The 15,779-nt window shown below is 47.8% G+C and overlaps 2 long non-coding RNA genes across 2 annotated transcripts; both read right to left on the bottom strand.

The window, feature by feature from the left end:
• Positions 1-332: 332 nt before the first annotated feature.
• LOC133719890 (uncharacterized) lies at positions 333-1,958 on the bottom strand. Its single transcript, XR_009851529.1, has 3 exons — positions 1,811-1,958; positions 791-877; positions 333-548 (listed from the first exon to the last, which is right to left on the bottom strand). It is a non-coding gene; the product is annotated as an uncharacterized LOC133719890 (long non-coding RNA).
• Positions 1,959-2,084: 126 nt separating this feature from the next.
• LOC133723824 (uncharacterized) lies at positions 2,085-3,302 on the bottom strand. The gene is made up of 4 exons (XR_009853288.1): positions 3,237-3,302; positions 3,061-3,130; positions 2,551-2,676; positions 2,085-2,155 (listed from the first exon to the last, which is right to left on the bottom strand). It is a non-coding gene; the product is annotated as an uncharacterized LOC133723824 (long non-coding RNA).
• Between the last annotated feature and the right edge of the window lie 12,477 nt (positions 3,303-15,779).

Here is a 15,779-nt window from a genome sequence, read left to right as displayed (position 1 = left end):
TATTTTGCCGTCGCAAAAGAGTATTGGCGACGGCTCTGCGACGGCAATTCTTCCGACGCCGTTGGTGGCGTCGCCAATGGTATTTGCCACGGCAATTTGCCGTCGCAAGACTATTAGCGACGGCAAAACGTTTGCCGTCGCAAGAATTTTGCGACTGCAAAATGCCGTCGCAAATACCAATAGCGACGCCACCAACGGCTACTGAAGTTTTTTGCCGTCGCCAAAAGTCATTTGCTACGGCAAAAATGCCGTCGCAAAAATATTATTTATGAATAAAAAAAAAATCAGCATGCAAATGCATGCCGATTTTTTTTTTTAATGAATGAAAACCATACAAAAAGGAATGAAGCTTATATAAAAGGAAATGTTACACTTTAAATTTCCTCATAAATGTTACAAAATGAATGAAGCTTCTACCAAAATTTACAAGATCGATAATTAAGCTTTACAAGTTAGTTATTTTCCTCTAGCTTCTTCAAGATGAACTTTGCAGGGATCTTCCTCGATCTACTTCATGTACCAATTACTCTAGTGTTGTTGCAAGCCTCCTATAACAGAAAGTCAGAAATCGTCAAGCATTCATTAAAGAAACAAAAAGCTGGAAAAGTAATGGGAGATGTACACATGACATAAATATTGTTCATACCAGTACATACAATTAAGATTTCACTTGAACTCTTAATTACTTTTTGACATTTTGAGTCAGCAAGTGTGCTAAATCCAGGTCTTTCTACGATTAAAGCTAGAGTAGTTGATTTGAAGAATGCTAAATCCATAGTTTCATACTTACCTCGAAATATGTCTGAATTTCCATTCATTATATATCATGAAGATCCCTTCCAATTAGTTCCTGAATAGGGGGCTACTGCGAGTACTCCTGAAGGAACACGAAAAATTATTCAATTCATATGCATAAGTCTAAGTTACATGCACTGTACTTACACTTGAACAATAAGAAAATTACAAGGCTCCACAAAGGGATATAGAACCATAAACTATATCCATAAGTACAGATGTAAACAAAATAACACAAAGGGATTTAAAGCTATACTTGTGCATATCTCCATGAATATCAAAATAGAAAGTAATAGATGGACTTGACGAAATTGTTTTGACAGCCTGCATTGAAGAAACAGAAAGCTAAAAAACCAAACATGAAAATGACAAACAACAGGGCAATGAACAAATACTAAAAAGAGCATATAAATATATTAGACTATAAAAAAAAGACTCACCATGTGATCCCAGATTACTACTACATCATTCGAAAATATCTATATATCTATATAACACACACACATATATATTTAGCAGTGTGGAAGCTATTCAATAAACCCATCAATTTTATCACCTTAACATCATTATCAAATGAACCCATCCATTTAGAAGTTAGCAAAGTCTTCATAACAGAATAAGCATAGCACGGTTACAGTTAGTGAATTTGCCCTGTTGGTGTTTTGTTGATGTGATAAAAGTCTTGTAGAATAAAGCTGCTGGTTCGTGTGCTATCTGTTGAAGATGAGGGTAGTGAGGCAGGTATATATACATATTCTATGATTTTGAATCCATAACTTGTGTTTCCTTTTACTGTCAAATTCTTAGACAAACAGTTGGGCAAATCTACCCAACAAAATCTTCCATATAAAACAATTGAAAGAATTAATCAGAAAAAAAAAAAAAAAAACAGCAACTGCTACTAAATACCAGACTCTCTACAAAATGCGCTAGAGAACCAAAAAGCAGCCTCAAATAAAGTTCTGTTATTATCCTCAGTTTATGGTATCCAAACAAATAAAAAAATTATTAGTACCTGAGCTGCATCAATTTCTATGGTTTGCTTTGATACGGCCTTGAGAGTTGCTCAAAAACATAACCATCTTCAGCGAAGAAGAACTTGGTGTCAATCTCTCTCTTGAAACCACCATAATGAATCGGTATCTCCTCAGCTGGAATTTACCTAAAAATATACAAAATTCGTTCATTTCGCAAATGTCAAGTTTATAATGGAGTCAAAATCAGATCTTTAATGGCTAATAATGAAGGGAAAATAAAGATGTTCAACTTGATCTAATTTTGGTATGTACCTTTACAAAGGAAATACAAACTGATTTGCCCTCTTCTCTCTTTCACTGCAGTAGCTAAGCCTTTATAAACACTGCAAATAATGGAAAATAGAGAAACTTCAAAACACCATAATATAGAGAAAAAACACACCCCAGACCTGGCATGAATTGAACATAATAAAGCAGGGGTTACAATCTCCTTCTGTATTGGAAGACTTTGGATTTAAATTTGAAATTGCTGAATTTTCAAGGAAAGAACCAAAAACCAATGCAAGAAGTCAGAATGAACCAAAATCCCACAAAGAGAATTTGCAGCCAAACAAAACGGTTAATTTATCAAACCTATGAATAATTCAGCCTTACAAACCAAATCCAACTTACCAACTGAACACCATAGATCGAACACTCACCATAATTTCAACCATAGATCGAACACCAACAAAAACAAAAACAGAAAAACAACACACCAATCGCAAAAACCACTCACCAAAACCACAAATCAAACCAGCAACAACGGCAAATACAGAGAACTACAAATCCGACCGGCCTGCCCCTTTCTTCACAGATCATGAAGACAACCCAAAGTTCCCAAACAAACACCTTTCTATTTATGCTGAAATGAAGACACGCGATACATTAAGGAAGAGGTTACATTAAACGTTTAGTTCTAGTGAATGCCAACAATCCCTTCAGCTGCAAAGTAAACAAAATAACTTCTAATCTCTACTGTAATTTCATGGTAGCAGTGACGTCTTTAGTTTTCCCAAATTCAAAACCAATATGAGATTTTTAGACAGTTGAAAAGTTACTGTTGGAAATCATACACAAACTTCATGCATCATCGCATCATTTCTATAGCAGATATTCAAAAACAAAGCTCTATTTGTCTCATTTCAGCTCACAAAACAACCGATTTACCAAGCAAAGCAAAATGAAAAAATTTCACCGATAACAAACAGATCACGAACTAAACTAAATCCAGAGTAAAGAGACGAACCTGTTCCACCATCACCAACGATTACGAGCTTGAAGCTCGGGTACTCCACGGTCTGCTGATTCGGCAAAGCCTACAAATGCAACAAAAAATTATCAAAAAAAATCAATAAAAAAATCCGTTTTTTCAGCCACCAAACGAAGATCAAAATCAGCAAAGAAAAAAAAAAGCTGAGATACATTTGAGTTTTTGAGGTCGAAAAGAAGTAGTGCGAGTGGCGCTGAGAACTGAAAATGAAAGAGGGAGATTTGTTAAGGGTTTATATAGTAGGAGCGTTTCGACAGAGGCGGCAGAGGCGGAGGAAGAGCTGGCTGGCGCAGAGAAGAGGGAAGGTGGGGGAGATCTGAACCATGGGTATCCAGACGGCGCGTGGTGTCGAGGATGGAGGTTACACAGGATTTGGGTTAGTGGCAAGTGGTGGAGACCAGTTGTGTTACAGGGTTTCGTTTTCGATCTGGTTTATGGATTTGTGGTTAGATCCAATCGGATCGCGGCTCAATTTCATTGGAGATTGGGATTTCAGATCTTGCAGCAGGCGATCCCTTGATGGTGGGTTGGAGGAAGGTGGCGGTGGGTGTTCCGGATCTGGTATTGATCTTCATGGATTGGGGAGGGTCGTGTTTTGGGGTTGGGAAGGAATCAGAGAGAGAAAGAGAAAGAGGCAACGCTACAAATGGGGAAACTGATCGAGAGAGAGTGAGAGTTAAATGTGAGAGGAATGAATCATACGACGGAAGACATTCGCAGTAGCAAAGCCCAGTGATTTTAGCGACGGCGTCATACTGCTGACGTAAACCTATTATACTTTTGCGACTACATGCTTTGCCGTAGCAAATATAGGAGCTTTGGCGACGGCAATTGAGTACCGACGCTAACCATGTGTAGCATATATGCTACGGCTCTCCTTTGCCGTCGCAAACTAATTTTTATTTTTGCTACGCCTTGTTTCCCGTAGCAAATCTATGACCAATGGCGACGGCATTTTTGCGCCGACGCTAATTGTGGTGGCCATTGCAATTATTTTTTGTAGTGACCATTCTCCTGGCCTATGGTATGCGCCTCAACCCAGAAAAATGTTTCTTTGGCGTCACCGCCAGCAAATTTCTGGGATACATCGTCAGCGAGCGAGGCATCGAGGCTAACCCGGACAAGGTACAGGCCATCCTTAACCTGGCGGACCCTGAGTATAAGGTGGACGTCCAATGCCTCCAGGGCAAGTTAACCGCCCTTTCTCGATTCATCTCCAGACTCACTGATAAGTGTGCCCCATTCTTCAAACTCCTTAAAACGACTCACAAAAAAGTCATCAGTTGGAACCCAGAGTGTCAGGCGGCGTTCTAGGGCCTGAAGGAATACCTGGCGGCAGTCCCTCTCCTTTCTGTCCCTGTGCAAGGAGAGACAATGTTCATATACCTAGCGGTCTCGGTATCGGCGGTAAGTTGCGCCATTGTCCGGCGGGAAGGCCAAGACGAGCTTCCAGTGTTCTACGCCGGCAGGGGCATGAACGGAGCAGAAACAAGGTATCCTCCCTTAGAGCAACTGGCCCTTGCACTCATCGTTGCCGCCAGACGCCTCCGCCAATACTTCCAGGCTCACACAATCCATTTGTTAACCAATCAACCGCTGAGGCAAGTGATGCAGAACCCTGAACACTCAGGGCGCCTCAGTAAGTGGGCCATTGAGCTCAGCGAGTTCGACATAGACTACAAGCCAAGAACCGCCATGAAGGGCCAGGCAGTGGCGGACTTCATCGCTGAACTCACCGAGCGTCAGCCGGAACCCGGTACCGAGACAGAGCCCGGAACAGAAATGGTAACCGCTGAGGAAGCAACTCCCCCACAGTCAGATTGGAACCTGTGTTACGGAATCCATAACTGCTATCATTTATGGCGAGAAGACGGCCAGGCTTAGGAGACAAACCTACGCAAGCTAACCCTCTACGGGTTGGACACGTGTCAACCACCACCAGACGAAGCGTCTGGTGGAAGTAACCGCTTGGGATGACTTCCCCAACCGTCCGAAGTCTCCGCTGAGCGAAACCCCGCCAGCGGAACTTCTGCCTTGTCATCTTCCAAGTGACGAAGTCTCCGCTGAGCGGAACCCCTCCAGCGGAACTTCTCCCTTGTCATCTTCCAAGTGACGAAGTCTCCGCTGAGCGAAACCCCGCCAGCGGAACTTCTCCCTTGTCATCTTCCAAGTGACGAAGTCTCCGCTGAGCGGAACCTCGCCAGCGGAACTTCTCCCATGTCATCCTCCAGGTGACGAAGTCTCCGCTGAGCGGAACACCGCCAGCGGAACTTCTCCCTTGTCATCCTCCAGGTGACGAAGTCTCCGCTGAGCGAAACCCCGCCAGCGGAACTTCTCCCTTGTCATCTTCCACGTGACGAAGTCTCCACTGAGCGGATCCCCGCCAGCGGAACTTCTCCCTTGTCATCCTCCAGGTGACGAAGTCTCCGCTGAGCGAAACCCCGCCAGCGGAACTTCTCCCTTGTCATCTTCCAAGTGACGAAGTCTCCGCTGAGCGGAACCCCGCCAGCGGAACTTCTCCCATGTCATCCTCCAGGTGACGAAGTCTCCGGTGAGCGGAACCCCGCCAGCGGAACTTCTCCCTTGTCATCCTCCAGGTGACGAAGTCTCCGCTGAGCGAAACCCCGCCAGCGGAACTTCTCCCTTGTCATCTTCCAAGTGTCGAAGTCTCCGCTGAGCGGAACCCCGCCAGCGGAACTTCTCCCTTGTCATCTTCCAAGTGACGAAGTCTCCGCTGAGCGGAACCCCGCCAGCGGAACTTCTCCCTTGTCATCTTCCAAGTGACGAAGTCTCCGCTGAGCGGAACCCCTCCAGCGGAACTTCTCCCTTGTCATCCTCTAGGTGACGAAGTCTCCACTGAGCGAAACCCCGCCAGCGGAACTTCTCCCTTGTCATCTTCCAAGTGACGAAGTCTCCGCTGAGCGAAACCCCGCCAGCGGAACTTCTCCCTTGTCATCTTCCAAGTGTCGAAGTCTCCGCTGAGCGGAACCCCGACAGCGGAACTTCTCCCTTGTCATCTTCCAAGTGATGAAGTATCCGCTAAACGAAACCCCGCCAGCAGAACTTCTCCCTTGCCATCCTGCAAGCGGGACGTCTTCCGCTACACACCCCTAGCGGAACCCCCTTCATCTTGCAAGCTGCGTGCTTTGTTCAATAAAGTACCGCCAGGCACGTCTACTGGACGCTGCTTCCTGCTACAGTCAGCGGGGGGATATCCGCCAGCGGCGGATCCCGAGGCCACGCCTCACTCTGACAACGCCCGCCAGTGGGCGTTACGGTCAGACCGTCCCTACGGGACACGGGGACTTGTCAACAGTCTACGACGGCCCTGATCAGGCACGTTGACCCCCGTCACTCCGGTACTAAGATTGGGTTCGCTACCCAACACCCTCTGCTCCGTGCAGTTCCCCCTCAACAAACAAATTGCCGACCATCAGCAGGTCTATCTTAGCCGGGGAGTGGGGGACTCCCTGGGGGGCCTAGCAGGGGCCCACCCGAAAGGGTATAAAGCGTTTGCTCATTAAATCCATGGTTGACAACGCAGTGACGCTAATTATGCTCTTGCAAGTCTAGCGGAACAAAACGCTTCGAACCGCCGAGCAACTCCCCAACCAAGATTGCCCTCCTTGACTGGGGACTTGGGGGACTTGTACATACATGTACATTTGCAAGCATAATTAGCTATAATGGGCCACGCTCATTGTACCGCCAAAGGTACTAATTCCAACCAAAGGAGTGACATACAGATACACCGCCAGGCGGGCTACAACCTCTGCGTCGGATCACCCCCAGGTCACCGCCGACGCGCCGTTCCAAAATGGCATCAGTAGCTCCCAGAGCTGGGAACTGAAGCACATCAGTCCCACATCGAAAACAAGGAGGAGGTCAGCCTCCTCCTCACCTATACTAGGTTCTCTCCTCTCTCCTCATTAATTACGCATTCAATACTTACCTACTGTTACTTTGTCAACATAAATACATTGACTAACTTAGGCATCGGAGAGTTGAAGACCGCCCGGCGCGGTCTCCCTCTGACGCCGCTGTGTATTTTACTTGACAGGTAGCGGAAGCTTTGGGAGTGTCACTAATATCGATCCGCCCACCGGATCAGTGTTAACAAAGGTTCAGCTACCGCCGAACTTTTAGACATTAACAAAGACAGAGTTCATTGTCGTCGACTGTGCTTCATCCTATAACACTATCTTGGGTCGGCCGGCACTCTGGCGTTTAAAGACATTCATTGCAGGGTACATGCTCATGATGAAGGTGCCAACCCCGGTGGGAATAGCGACCATACGGGGTGATCAAGCTGCGGCAAGGCAATGCTATTCTTTCACGGTATCTCGGGGCAAGGGAAAGTCTGAAATGTTGTCTGTAGCCACCGACCTTCTCACGAACAGGTACGAGGACCCCAGAGATGATACGGACTCAGACGAAGAATGGACCAGTGCCGTAGAAGACATCGAGGAAGTCGTGTTATCCGAAGAATTCCCGGACAGAATCGTCAAGATAGGTACCAAGTTGGACCCGACTATTAGAGAAAACCTTATCACGTTCCTCCGCTCTAATGCATCAGCTTTCGCTCGGTCGTACGAGGACATGCCCGGTATACCAACCGACATAGCCATGCACAATCTTAGCATTGTTCCTTTCTCAGCACCGGTAAGGCAGAAGCGCAGAGCCTTCACGCATGATAAGTACCGGGCTATCTAGGTTGAAGTGAAGAAGTTAATGGCCATCAATTTTGTCAGGGAAGTGACGTATCCTCGGTGGTTGGCCAACGTGGTCATGGTACCAAAGAAGGCACCGGGATCATGGCGTATATGTGTAGACTATACAAATCTCAACCGGGCATGCCCTAAGGATAGCTTCCCGCTCCCACGAATTGACCAACTAATCGACTCCACTGCTGGGTACCGGTTACTCAGTTTCATGGATGCGTTCAGTGGGTACAACCAAATTCGAATGAACCCCGCAGACGAGGAGCACACCGGTTTCACCACAGACAAAGGTCTTTATTGTTACCAGGTCATGCCTTTCGGATTGAAGAATGCAGGTGCCACTTATCAGCGACTTGTCAACTCCATTTTTGTGGATGTCATCGGTACTATCATGGAAGTATACGTGGACGATATGCTGGTCAAAAGCCTAACCGCCGAGGACCACATAACAAACCTATCCATTGTCTTCACCATCATATTACGCAACGGTATGCGACTTAACCCACATAAATGCATTTTCGGGGTTGAAATAGGGAAGTTGCTCATGTACATTATTAGCCATCGGGGAATAGAAGGAAACCCAGAGAAGGTACAGGCTATATTAGATATGACATCCCCCACCTACCGGAATGTGGTACAATCCCTTACTGGTAAAGTGGCCGCTCTGTCAAGGTTCATCTCAAGACTCACGGACAAGTGTACTCCTTTCTTCAAGTTACTAAAAACCCAGCACATCAAGTTAATAGCCTGGACCGCTGAGCACGAAGCGGCTTTTCTCGGCCTAAAGACATATTTGGCAGCGGTACCTCTGTTGTCCAAACCTGTTCCCGGAGAAATGCTTTACATATACCAAGCGGCATCTTCTACAGCGGTAAGCTCAGCTCTGGTCAAACGGGATTCTGATTGCGAGTACCCGGTGTACTACGCAGGAAAAGGGTACACTGGTGCAGAGTCAAGGTACCCGGACATTGAGAAGGTAGCCTTGTCCCTCCTAGTGTCGGCCAGGAAGCTCAGACACTATTTCCAGGCACACTCAATTACCGTCTTCACTAATCATCCATTAAGACAGGTTCTGCAGAAACCAGAGACATCGGGAAGACTAATCAAATGGGCCATCGAATTAGGAGAATTCGACATCCAGTATAAGCCCCGGATGGCTATTAAGGGCCAGGCAGCGGCAGATTTCATTTCTGAACTTATTCCCCCTCATGATCCACCTACGGGAACACCGGAACCACCAACCCCGAACCCACAGCCACTAAGCACTTGGCGATTGTATGTTGACGGAGCGTCTAATAAAAAGACAAGTGGCGCCGGCATTTTGCTAATCAGCCCGGATGATCAAATCTACGAGTATGCCCTCAAGTTTGCCTTCAAGGCATCCAACAACGCCGCAGAGTACGAAGCACTCATAGCAGGTCTACAGATCGCTAGGGAACTAGGCGTCCAGCACCTTAGTATCTTCAGCGATTCCCAGTTAGTTGCGAACCAGGTCAGCGGTAACTTCGAGGTAAAGGAGCCCCACATGTCCTCTTACCAGGCCCTAGCCCGCGCACTGGTTCAGAGATATACCTCCTACATTATCACCCAAATACCCAGAGCAAAGAATGACAAAGCAGACGCCCTTGCTAAGATTGCAGTAACTTCTCCAAGCTCTGCTTACGGGTCTACCAAGGTTGAAATACTAGAGAAGCCTAGCACTTCTAAAACGGCGTAAGAAATATTTACGGTTGACCACACCGCATCCTGGATGGATCCAATCTTGAAGTACATGATTGACGGTTTGGCCTCGGACGATAAGGTTGAGGCCAGGAGACTCCAGTTGAGGTCAGCTCGTTACACAATCATGAATGGGAAATTATACAGAAGAGGCCATTGCTTCCCCAACCTCAAGTGTGTGACACCAGAGGACGGCCATAAGATAATGAAGGACATACACGCTGGCGTATGCGGTAACCATGCAGGGGCCCGGTCTCTTGCATACAAGACCCTGAGGGCTGGGTACTTCTGGCCAACCATGTCAGCCCTGGCTCAAACAATATCAAGCTCTTGCCACAAATGCCAAATGTATGCAAACATTCCAAGGGCACCGCCTATTGCGCTCTCCATACTCCTCGCGCCCTGGCCTTTCTGCCAGTGGGGCTTAGATTTGATCGGTAAGCTTCCTACAGCGGTGGGACAATTCAAGTATGCCATTGTGGTCGTTGACTACCAAACAAAGTGGGTAGAAGCAGAACCTCTCGTCGCTATCACTATAGAGAAAGTGAAGAACTTCCTATGGAAGAACATTTACTGCAGATTCGGAGTCCCGAACACCATTGTCACGGACAACGGGACCCAGTTTGACAACGATGAACTGAGGGCTTATACCGAGAATTTGGGAACCAGAATCCTCTACGCATCACCAACTCACCCCCAGACCAACGGTCAAGTCGAGGCTGTCAACAAGATAATCAAAAAGATACTAAAGAAGAAGCTCGATGAGGCCAAGGGCCTCTGGGCTTCCAAGCTCCCCGAGGTGTTGCGGGCTATCATGACCACGGCGACTGAGGCTACCGGAGAGACCCCTTTCTGCATGGCTTTTGGGTCTGAGGCGGTTCTCCCCATTGAAAAGCAAATCTAGAGTCCCAGGATCGAGTACTTCGACGCGGGTACCAACGTGGAGGGCCTACAACTCGATGCTGATTTGCTCGAGGAACGAAGGGATGTGGTGCACATGCATAACCTCGCAAACAAGAGGAGAATAGCTCTTTATTACGATGCCAAGGTACAGTCCCGGACACTGAAGTTGGGGGACTGGGTCATGAAGCAGGTTTACCCAGAGCCCCGGGGACTGGATCCCTCCTGGACAGGCCCTTACGAGATCGTCGAGGGGGTAGGCCCCGCGACCTTTTACATCCGGGACATGGACGGAGTCGTTTCACGACATCCATGGAATACACAGCGCCTCCGGTACTATTACAAGTAGCTCCCGTAGCATCTTACCCTAGCTTTTGATCATCCAGCTATGGCAAGCTACCCATCGGGTACTCATTTTTGTGTAGGCCACTAGCGTTGCTTTGAATGGAAAAATGGATTATTCAAACCATTACTTGAATTTTTTTTGCCTTAGTTACCGGACGTACCGGACAACCAAGCTATTGTTAGTTACTTGATTCCAGTAATAAGTAATTTGAACACACACGCTTCGGTAAGGCATAAAATACAAGCAATTTTAATCCCTTTAAACATTTCCATTCAAAAATAAAAATGAAGCAACCCCATACTTCGAGGCAAAAGGAATTTAATAAGGGACTACCCCAAATACAGGCTCAAAGCCATTGTTCAAAAAATGGGTGACAAAATACAACCCCGGAAGGCAAACTCCCTAATTCTAAGCATCAGGATGACCACCACTTGCCCCTTCCTCGGGTCTAGCACTCTGGCTTCCTTGTTCTCTTTCCTTGGCTTCCTGTTCCTTCTTCTTCTTCTCAAGAAGTCCCTTTGGCTTCATCCAGGTACCCAGTAGCCACCCATTCCTTGTACTTTGTGATCACGGCCTTGTCCTGAGGGCGAGTAGCATATCAACCAACTCTTGGGAGGCTCTGAACCCGGCAACGGCCTCCTGTCTTTCAGTAGGAAGGCGCTCTTCCAAGTGCTCTGCTCTCGCCTTCCATGACGTGGCAGACTCTGCAACTTTTTTCTCGGAGTCCCGGGCACTCCTCACCTCATCCCTCGCCCCAGACAATTCACCTTCAAGCTCCGCGATACTTTTCTTCGCTACCTCCAGCTCGGTCACCATGGGAGTTAAGCACTCTACCTTCCTCTTCAAGGAGTCCCGCTCCTTCTCCAGCTTGGCCTTCTCCCCATGAAGATACTTCACTTGCCCGGAGAGACTGCTAACCTCTTCCTTCAAGTGCGTATCTTCTTCACTAGCATCAATTGCGTACACGTTGAATAATACCTGAAAACACCCCGTTAGTACAGAACTGGTGCAAACAGTTGGCAGATAAAAGAGAAGAAATTCTAGTACCCGCATCATTGATTCCCGGGCGATACGACGATTTTCTTGGAGGGAGTTGTCCTTCGCTCGTACCCGGTCGAGGTCTATGTCTTTCAGATCGGCGAGCATCGAACGTACGAACCTCTCGTCAGCAACCCCGTACTCGCTCAACAGCTGCTTTATAGGCTTCTTAGGGACTATAGGAATGGCCGGAGACAAAAGCGCAAGCGTCGGCAACAGTTCCGGTCCCGGATGACTTTTCTTTTGCCTCTTGGGTTCCGTCCCTTTAACGTCCCTACCAGTGTAGGTAACGTCCTCCTTGTTCCCACTCCGATGGTTGTGCCTGTGGTGCCTCTTCTTCTCGCCAGGTAGCAAGACTTCCTCACTTCCAGCTGACCCGGCAGACCAGGAAGATATCGAGCCAGACACCGTCGCCTTTCCTCTTCCGGTATCGGCAACGGTAACTACATCCCCGGCAACAGGCTGCTCGACCACGGTCACGGGAGCTTCAGGATCAGGGTTCCCGTACCCGTCATTTGTGATCTCGAGAAGAAATTCTTCGATCGAGCGACCCGTAGCCTTAGACGCCAGGTCAACGTCAATGTGTAGGGCATCTTCTCCTTGGCTCGTAAGCATGTCCATCAACTTGTTGTCATTCATCCTGTCTTCTTCCTTACCTTTCCGGGGTTTCCTCTTCGGCACTTTCACTGCAAACAATTTGAAAAGTCAATATTCAAGTACAAGTAAAATATATATATATTTACAGAAAACCAGCCTCACCGGGGAGTCTCCCTAGGCCTAGCCTATCTAGTATGGAGTACCGAATGAACCTATAGGAGCTTCTTTCTTCTTCACTCCATACAGCGTATACCCGGGCTATCTATTTCCTTTCAACCTCGGACAATGAGTAAGACTGGTCCCCGATGGCCTGAAACGTACCCGTTAAGTGCCATTTCTTATTCCTAATCTGCCAATGTCCTCCAGCAAGAAAAAAATTATTCCTCCACCTCTTGCTTTGAGAGGTGGGCATATCGGTAACTAAGGGCTCGTAGTCCCGAGCGGCGAACGTAACGGTACCTTGACAAGACTGTTTCCTCAAGTATGAGACCCGGTACATGGCTCGGAATTCGTTAATGGTGGGCCACCCTTGCTGGCACAAGTCCCATATGGCCATCATACTCAAAATTTGCCGCCAGGCATTCGGAGTCAACTGCCCCGGTGACAGGTTCAGCATCCGCAGGAGATACTGTAGGCACCGGGGCAGCGGTAATGATAGCCCTTGGTGGAGTTGATTCTCATGCAGCTCTACCCATCCCGGAGGAGGATTCGCAGCCATCTCCCCATCCTTCAGAGGCCTAAGTACTACCTCGTCCGGTATTCCCCACTTCAATCTCATCGTGATGATCTCCTTCATGGTCATACTTCTCCCGGGCTCGTCGCACACAGTCCTGTCCACTAGCGTATACCTAGGTTTAGGTATGCCCTCGGGAATAGCCACCGTGACTACTTGCGCCTCCCCAGAATCGTCCTCGCTCTCACCTCTGTCGGTACCCTCGCTACTCTCCGAGAACACCCTAGTCGAGGATCCGATGTTCTCTGATAATTCCACACGGGTACTACTTCGAGCCAGGTACCGGTCAATATCCGCTTCCGCTTGTCTCGCGGAAGATTGATACGACGATCCCGCATCCCCAGCCTTGGTTTCTGATTCCATCCTAGAACTATGTCAACCTGGGCCTCAAATTCGCTATCTGGAATCAGAAACACAAGGGTTAGCCTGACTCTAGATCTACGACTTAGTTGAAGCGCGGATCATTCCCCACTTCCAAAACCCAGAAAATCAAACCAAACCCATAAAGCTTCAGAAAGGTACAAATGTGAAATCCTAGAAAAAACCCAATGTTTCACCCAGGCACTACCTACGAAAACCCACACAAGCATTGTTCCTATTCCTTCTCATTACACAAAAAACCCAGGCAAGGATAAACTGAAAACCAAAAAGCAACCATGGCAGAAAAAAAAAACCCAAACATCACAAACAACAAATCCCACAGGTAAAGGGTAAGAAAAATCTCTGACCTTTCCTTCCGCAGGCGATCGATCGCTCGCTCAGAAGTACCAACGCTACTTCTCTCCTTGATCTTTTCCTTCCTCGCTGCAAATCGCCAGAAGGTGAGAGGAAAACAAAACGAGCTTATGGGAACAAATAGTGAAAGTGAAGGGAAACAGTCTGTTTCCCTCTTAAATTCAATCTCCAAAAAATCACAGCCGTTGAAGACGAAAGGCCTTCAACCATAGGATCACTACATGTGTCCCCCGTATCTCTCCACGCCTCGAAACCGTCAGTTGATGGGACGGGCATTTATTACACAGCCCACTCTGCCAAACGTGGCTGACATGCACCACCAACCCTACCGAGTACCAAAGGCCCAAGACCATGAATACCCTATCGGGTACGAGACACCAAGCTCTCAATCCCATCGGGATCCAAATCTCATTCACGACATCGGGTACACGAGGCCCCGAGCCTATCTACTCCACTGGGTATGCGAGATTCAACCCAACCCTACCGGGTACCAAAGGCCCAAGGCCATGAATACCCTATTGGGTACGAGACACCAAGCTCTCAATCCCACCGGGATCCAAATCTCATTCACCTCATCGGGTACACGAGGCCTCGAGCCTATCTACTCCACTGGGTATGCGAGATTCAACCCAACCCTACCGGGTACCAAAGGCCCAAGGCCATGAATACGCTATCGGGTACAAGACACCAAGCTCTCAACCCCACCGAGATCCAAATCTCATTCACCTCATCAGGTACACAAGGCCCCGAGCCTATCTACTCCACTGGGTATGCGAGATTCAACCCAACCCTACGTGGTACCAAAGGCCCAAGGCCATGAATACCCTATCGGGTATAAGACACCAAGCTCTCAATCCCACAGGGATCCAAATCTCACTCACCTCATCGGGTACACGAGGCCCCGAGCCTATCTACTCCACTAGGCTTGCAAGATTCAGCCCAACCCTACCGGGTACCAAAGGCCCAAGGCCATGAATACCCTATCGGGTACAAGACACCAAGCTCTCTTCCCTACTTGCTGGGCAACCCGCCCAAGACATCTCTTGCACGTGCACTTGGGGGACTCCCTAAGGGGCACACTAGTGCCAAACCTTGTGCCAAAATCTATCAAGTCCCCACCCAAGAAATATCTTGAACGGAAACTTGGGGGACTTGTACATACTAGAGAAATCTTCACTAGGTTTGGCACTATCGGCTGGGGCCCCTAGGGATACCCAGGTACCATGCCAAGGGTCGGGTTCACAACCCACCATGACGGGGCCCATAAGGGATGTCACCCCGGGCACCTAGGGCCCGGGGCATGGCCAGCATAGCCCATTTAACTACACAACAGAGGGCTGATAGGGCATCAGAAGAACAACCTACGTCCCACATCGAAGATAGGGGAAACTCCTTTCCCATGCTTGAGTATAAAGGCATCAGCACAACCACCTTTTACGGGTAATAACTCCTTTATCTACTATTACTCGATTCGCTTATGTATTAGTATCTTACTTAGGCATCGGAGAGGCGTAAACCGTCCGGTACGGTTTACCCCTCTAATGATGTGTTCTTGGTACATGATTTAGGAGTTGGATCGGTACCCCAGGTGGTATAGCATTCTGTGTGAGGTACCCAGAGAAAGCCACCAGAAACAGTGGTAGATTGCTACCTCAAGAGCACATATATGACTATCTACTCAAACTTGATCATGCTTGTTAACAGCATGGATATGTGGTCAAGAAGTGAAGAACCAGCAATCTTAACTCCTCAAACTCAAGGCAACCGGGTAGGCCAAAGACTAAGAGAATCAAGGATGCTTCTGAAAAGCTTCAAGATAGTGTTGGTAAACATGGAAGGGTGCAAAGGTCACTCAAGTGTGGCAACTACAACTAAGTAGGACATAATGTCAAAACTTGTCAGAGGC

The sequence above is a fragment of the Rosa rugosa genome, chromosome 7, assembly GCF_958449725.1.
Source record: "Rosa rugosa chromosome 7, drRosRugo1.1, whole genome shotgun sequence".
In the NCBI taxonomy this organism is placed as follows: Eukaryota; Viridiplantae; Streptophyta; class Magnoliopsida; order Rosales; family Rosaceae; genus Rosa; species Rosa rugosa.
Note: the sequence above shows the minus strand (reverse complement) of the source record. Positions and strands in the feature narration are given on the sequence as shown.